The sequence below is a fragment of the Amblyomma americanum genome, chromosome 1 (assembly GCF_052857255.1).
Source record: "Amblyomma americanum isolate KBUSLIRL-KWMA chromosome 1, ASM5285725v1, whole genome shotgun sequence".
Lineage (NCBI taxonomy): Eukaryota > Metazoa > Arthropoda > Arachnida > Ixodida > Ixodidae > Amblyomma > Amblyomma americanum.
The window spans coordinates 49,177,141-49,187,134 of NC_135497.1; the positions used below are offsets into that span (position 1 = coordinate 49,177,141).

General features: G+C 43.2%; 1 long non-coding RNA gene across 1 annotated transcript; it reads left to right on the plus strand.

Annotated features, from left to right (window-relative positions):
* The first annotated feature begins 12 nt into the window (after nucleotides 1-12).
* LOC144112774 (uncharacterized) lies at nucleotides 13-8,995 on the plus strand. The gene is made up of 2 exons (XR_013310461.1): nucleotides 13-357; nucleotides 8,815-8,995. It is a non-coding gene; the product is annotated as an uncharacterized LOC144112774 (long non-coding RNA).
* The last annotated feature ends 999 nt before the right edge of the window (nucleotides 8,996-9,994 follow it).

The following is a 9,994-nucleotide window of genomic DNA, read 5'->3' on the forward strand; positions in this document are numbered from 1 at the left end:
GCGTCCCATCGTTGTCATGACAACAAGTGCTGTACTTCAATGTCTGTGCTTCGAAATTATTTTTTTCTCGTAGAAAACATCACTTGTAACAACAATCTGCAACATTCGCTAAGTTTTCTTGACAAACGCGACACATCGCCGAACATGACGTACGGGCGCTCACAGCCAATCCTGCCTCGCTTACAACCAGGTCGAAATAACGCAAGCATTATTTCAACCCATGACGTCGAATCTGGTTTGACCAAAAAACTTCACATCGGCTTTTTTTTTTTTTCCTGTTCATGTTTGAGCCGAGTTGAGCATTGCTTTAGTAGCACTACGGCCGGTCGGCGGGAGGAGTGTGCGATCGTGTTGCACGTGAGTAATTTGTTCTTGCTATCTAGCGTTTGCAAGTTGTTTCCATATTTTTGTTTTCCATGGGGGTGAAGTTTCATGGCATGTCCAGTCCGTCAACTATTTCTTACCGTTCTCAGATACTTTGTCCCCTTACACTTGAGCATTGTGGAAGAGCCGCAGCTGCTCTTAAGATGCTTTGTGTCCTTGCCTTTGTGCAGGGCAGCAGCGGCGTCTTCCGCAGTGCTCAGGTGCGTGTGGGCAAAGCATCCAAAAATGATGACTAGCTTGGCTGGTATTTTCTCTTGGTCTCTGAATGCATCATATGGTCACAATTTGGCAAAATTATGGACATGTATACCAGGGAATCGCTTCGAAAAGTTATCCAGAATTTGTATTGTGAATAAAAATAGCACAACACGCATAATTTTTCGTTTTGTGATACTGCAGATTACACGAACCAAGAACAGAACAGCAAGGTTCTACTGTATTTCTTTGAAGGGCTGTGACGGTTTTAAAGGGTGTCTAGCAACCTACAATTGTCAAGAGGAATTTCGTTTACCTGGAAAAATCGGCGAGTTGTGAGGGATACCATCAAGAAAGTGGTCAAGTCTCGGAAAAGGACAGGCTGAAATTAACGCAGAGGTCTGCTGCGAGTTTTAACGATACTGCGAGTGTCCAGCACACGGTCCGTTCTTATTGGCATGACATATTTTTGCTTCTAATGAGTATTAGGCATGGCAGCCTGTCTGTTCTAGCTGTCTTTTTCTTGTCTTCAATTAAGTGAGCATTGTGTATACTGGTTCGCTCTGTACAGGTTGCCACACTGCTCATTAAATTTGGTCTGGTGCATATGAATAGACACAGCTACATTCAAAAGTATTTTCTGTGGAATAAGCCGTAGTCATAGTAATGTGCAGAATTCATGCACTTTCAGTATACTGATGCGAGGTGCCACGCCACTCCAGTGTGGCATCAAAATCGATCTGTAAATCTTGCTCTCAGGCCCCGTCAATCTTGTAGGCTGTTGCAGAAACAAATAGAGGCTAGTTTCTCTGCGGTTCGAGCTGTGATGACGAGGTCGTAAAAAGCTGTTTCTTTTTGTGGAAATCGCTTGATGCTTGTCCTGTGGCATTGCTGCTATCGAAAGGGATGCCAGAGTGTGCCTTCATTGAAAAGGCAGTAAAAGGCAGTGCTTCTCAGTGATGAGCAAACCAACCTTTCAGCCCTCTTGTTCAAGGGTTCCTTCTTGAAAGCCTGAAGTATTCTTTTGCAGTACAATCAGCAGTGTATGGAGCCCCTGAAAGCATGCAGTGTGTTCCGTTTAGAAATTTTCCAGAATTTTTTCAAAGTAGAGTTGTTTGTTTCTTTTGTGAAAGCACATGTAATGTCAGCACATATGGCCACCACTCTTATGAACCATTAAAAGAAAGCAAGAACTTGTGAGCATAATTTTAACAGACTTCCAAATCTAGGACTCCGGATCGCCCGGGCACTTTTCATCTAGTGAGAAGGGAAACAGCTGCTGAAATTCCTGCACGGATTCCTAGTTGAAATGTGTCAGCATCTCTGGGTCCGTTACGGCCAGGGATTCCAGTGTGGTGAAACCCATGCACAAGAGTTAAGTGGGCCATGTCCCATCAAGAATGCTGCATCTGGGGCAGCATTCCACAGCTGGAGGTGTCACAAGGGAGAGTGGAAGAGGTCGTCTTGTTAATGCTCTCACTCTTGTTGTAGCTTAAAGGGACACTGAGAAGAGCTCTATCAATTTTTTTTGTTAGCAAAATCTGATAGCAAAATCTAACAGCACTAGGCCGTCAGCAATTTTTCTTAACTGCCTTGTACCTTATCTCCCGTCCCTAATAAACGATTTCCGTTAAGTAGTTTGAAGTTGCCTGGCACAGCCGGGAATGTTTCGCCGAGCGAGCGTGCGAAGAGCACAAGTGCTCTTTATACTGTGAACGGCCTCCTACGATCACCGACCATCGTGCCATCATAGTTTTTCATCGGCTGTGGCGATCACCTGACCAGCCTTAACAAGCTCCTTCAAAGGTTAACTAGCACTTGGAGTTCCTCTGCTGTTCGGCGCTCGTAAATCGAGGCACGTCAAAAACAAAGCCTCGGGGCACGCAAAGCGCATAGACGCAAAGCCCCATATCAAATCGAAACTCTCCTGGCTGCCTGTGGCGCCGCCAAGCATCAGTTTTCTTTGCTTCCAACATTCAGGTTGCCTTTTGTCTGTCTTCCTTGTGTGATAAAAGTGCACTGTTGGTTTTAAAACAAAACTTACTTTAATATTGAACCGTGCAACCTTCCTTCGATAGCCTCAAAGATTCGCGACCTCCATCTAGGCAGGACAATTCCTCCAAGGTGGCGTCTCTTGTCCTATGACGTCAGCACGCTTGTACTTGCGAGATCGACCTGTGGCGGCGATACCTGTATTTTGGTTCTTGCTATTTTCTACCTTACAAGAGCTTTGTTTTCAGTAAGAGTGGCGTTCTTGTGATCAGGAGCTGGTATTTTATCGATACAAGCCAACTTCAATTTCTGCTCAGTGTCCCTTTAAGCTGCTGTTCATCGATTTTTTGTGTCATTAATGTTTCTCAACAATGCCAAATCACGTCATACGCCTTTTCAGTGTCTGAACTGTGACAAGAGCATCTCCACCGCAGCCGTGGGCTCGTGCTTGAGTGCTCGCCTCGACTATGGGAGGTCGTGGGTACGATTCCCGCGGCCTCCGGTCCACCAGCCAATTAATCCAATGGGAACAGGCGGCTCCCGGCCTAGTGCTCAGCTCTGCAGGGGTGCACTGTGTAGGAAGGATAGCCTGCGCCTCAAAATTCCCGTCAAATGCGGACACAAAAATGTCACCACGTGGTTAAAACCCGCAGTCCAAATCTCTCGCCTTGTGCCAGTTACAAAACTTAACGTTCACTTCTCTAGCCTCAAGACAGATGTGCCATAGCTCTCTCCGCTCACAAACCTCCTTCGAGCAAAGTGCAGCGGTATTTTCTTGCTACCGTTGTGGCTGGCTCACACGCATCGGCAGGTGTGCATGACTGGTTTAAAAAAAAAAGATGGGACTTCTACCGCACCAGATGGATTTAGGGTTGTTTGACGCCGGAACTTATCTCTGATCCGTCAAGGCAACGGTTTGGTCGAAGATCCTTCTCCCAAGCATCTCACCCTAGATGAGCTGAGCACCATGGCGGCGAAATCTCATGACGCCTCAAGTACGTGCTATGTTGCCGACAGCTACGATGGTCATCTTTTGCGGCTGCCTGCGTGGAAAGCTACCGCATGGAACGGACTGGCGCATGCGCTCCCTGGGACTACAACTTCGTCGATGATAACGGACCGCACTGGCTATTTAAGCTCAGTCTTCATCGAGCATTCGTGTGGGCACGGCGAGGCCTTCAGAATGAAGCCAGCTGAACCTTTTGTCCTGTTCTTACAGGTTAGTAAACAACAAAAATGTTTTAGAAGTGATGATAGGTTCATTATTGTTCTGCCGTGCCCCACAGTGTGTGTTGATCTTGTACTGGAATGTATCTCATTGTTGTTGATACTTGCTGGTGATGTTGAGCAAAATCCTGGGCCTGATACTGTCGAAAAAATGTTCAGTGAGCTCTTGAAAGGACAGAAAGCGCTCATTGAGGATATGAGGCAAGTTAAAGAAAACCAGAGTTTGCTTTCCCAGCAATTTGATAAAGTGAATGAGAAGATGCTAGAAATTGAGAGCAATTTATTGAATATGCGCAAAAAAGAAGAAAAACTAGAAGCATTGGTGCATGACCTGGGAGTAACTATCCGTTCACAGCAACAGAAAATAGTCGAGATGGAAGACCGAGGCCGACGAAATAATCTTCTCGTATTCGGAATATCGGAAACTGATAGTGAAACTAGCGTCGAACTTAAGAAGAAAGTATTGGACGATGTGTTCCACGAACGCCTTGGTGTCAGAGTTAACACGGTAGAACGGATACACAGGCTCGGAAAGAGGGGTGTGGACAAGGTGCGCCCAGTGATCGTTCGTTTCTTCGACTACAATGAAAAAATGAATTTATTTAGGAACTGCAAGAAACTAAAGGGCAGCAATACTTCTTTATCACATGATTATTCCCAGGCGACTTTACATAAGCGTAAGAAACTGTGGGCAAGTGCACAGCATGAGAAGGACAATGGCGCAAAGATTCGGCTCGAGCATGACAGGCTTTTTATTGATAAAGAGGAATTTGTCTGGGATGACGACAACCACTGCCGCGTGAGGGTAGAACGCACGCTTGCTACTGTTAATAAAAACGAATGACAGTTTGGGACAAAAGAAAGAAATTTTACATTGATAAATTTGAATGCACGCAGTCTCCTGAATAAAACTACTGAGCTAGAACACATTATCATGCTTTACCAGCCAGATGTCATTGCAGTAACAGAAACATGGTTGCGTCCTGAAATAACTGATAGTGAGATAGTACCACCTACGTATCGAATGATACGTAAGGATCGTGACACGCGCGGTGGTGGTGTGGCGCTTATTTTTAAAGAAGGAATCGAATTTGTTCTTATGAAGGATTGCCCTAACACGGAGAGCATCTGGTGCCGGATAAAAGTTGGTGTTTCTTCTTGTGTTATTGCCGCAGTATATCGACCCCCCAGTGCCCCTATTACATTTCTTGAATCGTTACAAGAATACGTTTCAAATAATGTACCTAGAAACGCAAGTGTGATCATTGCCGGTGATTTCAATTTGCCTAGTATATCTTGGGAGTCACTTGATGCAGGCACAACTGATGCTAAACACTGTGAGGTCATATTAGACATTGCTTTTAATAATGATCTCACGCAAATTGTCAAACGCACAACAAGGATTGGAGCAAGTACGGAATCAATACTGGACTTGGTTTTTGTAAACAGCAAAATAACTGAATATGATGTGTCCGTTAAGGAAGGGCTTTCTGACCATAACCTTGTTTTAGTTTCTTTCAAACGGCTTAGACCACCGGAAAAAACGAAAAGGCTAACTATTTCTGTTAACGATTTTTCGAATGCTGATGATGTCAGCATCATAGACTACTTGGAAATGACCTTGGATTCTTACCACGGGGAGGATGACGTCAACACTTTGTGGGAGAGGTTTAAAAATATAATCAGGTACTGCCTGCAAAAGTTTGTTCCGCAACGTCAAAAAACGATAAAGAAACGTAACCCTTGGATAAATCGTGAGATAATCCAGCTAAAGCGAAGGATAAAGCGGAGAAAACGCAACAGAGTAAGGAATCAAAATGAAATTTCGCACCTATCTTCGATACTTAAAGAGAAGTTATTGACAGCAAAAGATAGGTATTTTTCCGAAAAGCTCACCCAATTTATGAAAACCTCCCCACAGCGTTTTTGGCGTCACCTTTCACCCTCGAGGGAAAAAATGGAGTTTCTTACAGTGGATGGTTGTGTTGTTACTGATAAATCAGAAATCGCTAACAGATGTAATGCCTATTTTCATTCTGTATTTAGCCCTTCTAACTCTATGCCCCAGAATTCAATAAGCGGATTATGCTCCAAACCGTCTGACACACCCGCTATTACATTGTCCCATGAAGGAATATTTTCCCTCCTCCTTAATTTAGATACAAAAAAGTCTTCCGGTCCTGATTCTATTCCTAATGAGTTCCTAAGAAGATACGCGGAATGGATCGCAAAATATTTAATTATCATATTCAATGCATCACTGAAGCAACATTCCTTGCCAAATGACTGGCTGCAGGCTAGGATAGTTCCAGTACACAAATCTGGAAGCAAGCATGTTCCCGACAATTACAGACCTATTTCTATCACCTGCTCCTGTTGCAAGATGCTTGAGCACGTCGTGGCAAACTGCTTATCCAAATATCTTGAGGACACGAACAAACTAAATACCAATCAACATGGTTTCAGGCGGAAGCTCTCTACTGTTACCCAACTTGTTGAAACACTGCATGATTTTTCAAAAGCCTTAAACAACAGAGACCAAGTGGATGCAGTTTGCCTAGACATGTCTAAAGCATTCGACCGTGTACCCCATGATGAACTTCTTAACAGGCTCATTGACTTAGGCATAAACACAGATATTGTGTACTGGATTAAAGCTTACCTTACTAATAGAACCCAGTATGTGGAGGTAGACGGTGCGAAATCTGACGTCCTGGGTGTACCCTCAGGTGTCCCTCAGGGGTCTGTGCTGGGGCCCATATTATTTTTATGCTATGTTAACAACATCGCAGTCTCACTTCCTCCTCAAATAACAGTCCGGCTATTTGCGGATGACTGTTTAATATACTCAATCATATCAAAGCCAGAAGACCAGCTCACATTAAATTTGGTGTTGAACTCCATTAATCAATGGTGCGCAGCTTCTAGAATGAAAATTAATTATACGAAAACATCATATATTACACTGACAAACAAAACCAAAAATATTTTTTCATTTGGTTATGAAATAGATGGGCGGAATATAACATGTGTCAACTCCTTTAAGTATTTAGGTGTCACTATATCATCTAATCTAAGTTGGAATTTACATATTGACAACATATGTTCAAAAGCTGAAACTAAGTTGTGGTACCTTAGAAGAAAACTGAAACTTGCATCCACAAAAGCAAAACTAACTGCCTATCTCGCGCTGGTACGTCCGACACTGGAATATGCAAGCGTCATATGGGATCCGTATCAGTCAAATCAAACGTATAAGATTGAAAAAGTTCAGAGAAGGGCCGCCAGGTTCATTCTGTCAAAATATAGATATACTGATTCCGTGACTGACATGCTGCAAGAATTACAACTTCCTTCACTGTCGAAACGAAGGAAGATCGCCAGGCTAAAATTTCTTTATCTTTTGCGCAATAATCACTTCAACTTAAACACAAGCTGCTATTTGCAACAGCGTTCGTGTCGCCCTGTGAGAAGCTCCCACAGTTACCAGATTACACCCATGATGGCCCGTATTAACTGTTTTAAATACTCCTTTTTCCCCAGAACAATAAGAGAGTGGAATTCCCTGCCTCAGACCTTTCTGCAAATAGACAATCTCCCCCAATTTGAAAATTGCTTGTACCGTCACTTACCTGAATAGACATCCTTGTAATTTTGTTTTTCTTTTCATACGTTTTGTTTCCCTACTGCTATTTTATGGTTGTAAGCTAAAATATTTACCCGCTAGCGTTTGTGCTTTAGGTCTGTATCTGCAGTGCAGGACAGCTGTGTTGCGATGACTGTCGTTTTCAATTTGACTATTTTGAATTGTGCACTGTTCATACTTGTGGCTGTGTGACATAACTTACATATGTATCTGTTTTCACCCTGTAACGGCCTACGGCTGACAGTATCAATAAATAAAAATAAAAAAATAAAATAAAACCGGTGGGTACCCGGCGGCACTGGGAATCAAACACAGCACCTCCCGAATGTGAGGCGGATGCTCTACCACGAGGCCGCGCTTCAGTGCTATGATCTTTGCCAAAAGGCCGAGAAATGAACAGTCGAAAGATTGTTGTTCAGCGACTTACAAAGTCAAGCTGTCATGTTTTTTCCTGAACACAGTTATGGCTCAGACTAATTGTACCATTCTACATGATTTTTCCTCATTCATTGAGATGCTCAATAAGCTTTAGGATGCGATAAATTATGAAGAGGAATGACATGTGTCTTTTCATCACTGCATTTTGTGGAAACATGTTTGCGTTGTAATTTCAAATATCTGTTTTATAATTTGAACTAGTCGAAAATAAAGCATATCGCAGTACTGGCCGGCATTTCGAAAGGCCCTGATATGCACAGCATGTGTACGAGACCAGATGATGCAGCGGTTCCTGTGTCACTACTTTTGGAGCCCACATGACCAGGGTTGCTGCTCTTCCTTGGGAGTGACGTCATAATGCACCCCGACACTCAGAAACCGAAATCGCTCAGTATAAATAATGCGATAATATTTAATGTGCATATTTGAATAGCAGAGCACGTATCACATGCTGGGTGGGAGTATGCAATGTTTGAAACTAAGAACACTCCAACCAAAAATTTGATGTCTTCGCCCCTTTAAGGTTTTGGGTTTAACATATGGAGCTTGTGACCTCCTGTGTGCCAGCTTCAGAAGCCTTTCAGAAACTCTTTCATTGTTTGTCTTGACTATTTTTATTCATTCTTGGTCTCTGCATTGTACACACTTCTTTTTGTGTGTGGTTTCTCTGGCACATCTTGAACAATGTTCCTTTTATCCTTTTTTTTTAGGATCTTTCTAGTGTCCATACGCAAAGCCACTACAGGAGTGCGTGGGCTGCTGCTGTAGCCTGTTGGGAGATGTCTTTATCTTTTTTCCTTCATATGCATTCCATTACTTGTGTATTTGTTTGTGGGTTTCTCTTAGTGGTTTATTAGTTGCATTTTATTGTTCTGAGCTTGCATACTTTTTCTCTTTTCATGGCATCCAACCCTGTGTATGACTGATACTAGTGGAGGGACTGCAGCAGCCGACCTTGCATGGCGCGGCATTCTCTGGTCCAAGGCTCCTATTCCCCGTTCCAGGCTACTGGCTCAAGAATGTGCCCACAAGTCTGCACCTTGGCGTACAGGCAGTCGCATTAGGCCCACGTCGGCCAGGACTTCCTTGCCAAATAAAGTATTCCTACTGACACGCCTTGTTAGTAATTAATGAAGTGTATGAATAAATGAGTAACAACTTCGTTGGCCGTATGGAAAAACCGTGTTACAAAGTAATTTTATTTTTTTAAGAATATACCCAACCACCACATTGTTTCCTCTGAGTAACCTACTCATATTTGAGGTAAGTGCTTGCCGTGTGTCGCATCACAGTCTGAAGTGTTCCTGCAGAACCGCATAGTGCCTTCCTGTTTATGCCATTGCAGCAGAAAATGCTCCACAAAGCTAATGAAAACAAAGAAATTTCACTAACATACTGCTTTGAGACAACTTAAACGGCTGCTGAAGCCCACTGAAAATGTAAATCAGGGAATGAACAGGATGATTGTGGGCACTGCATGTGCCTACTTTTATTGCATAGGAGGGGCCAGTTTCAACTTTATTACAGGAGGGTAGTGACTTTTCTAATTGCATCATCACTGAGTGGGATGCTTGTACCCATACCACCACCTCATTCAGCACTTGAGCGATGACAGTGCTAGAGAAGCTCTTGCTGAGCATTATAATCTAGGCCCTTTGAATTGAATGTTCATCGTAGGTATTTTACAAAGATAACAGCCCTAGCAGTGCTACTGGGATTGCAACTCGCTGCAAACGAGGCGGATTCTGTAGTGCTGGGCTCTTGCTGGCAGTTTGTGAAATTGGCATTACCCGAAACTGCACTGTAAAAGAGCATAAAGAAAACGATGTCTTCCGCAGTAATTCATGCCATGCAACATGACATGGAAACCATCACACGGCCAGTTAATTTATTGCCTTCAGGTTCAAGACGTCTGCCAGTTTCTATACGGTAGCTTCAGACTGTTGGACTGGAAAATTACATCCTCTTGAAGGCACTTTTTGAGCAGGAACTGGACTTGACCTGATTTTCATGATTTGTGCTTCGGGTGCACAAACTGGGTAATATCAAGCTTTTATAGTCTTTTTTATATTATAGTCTTCTCTTATTATAGATTTATGGTCTTCTCTTACT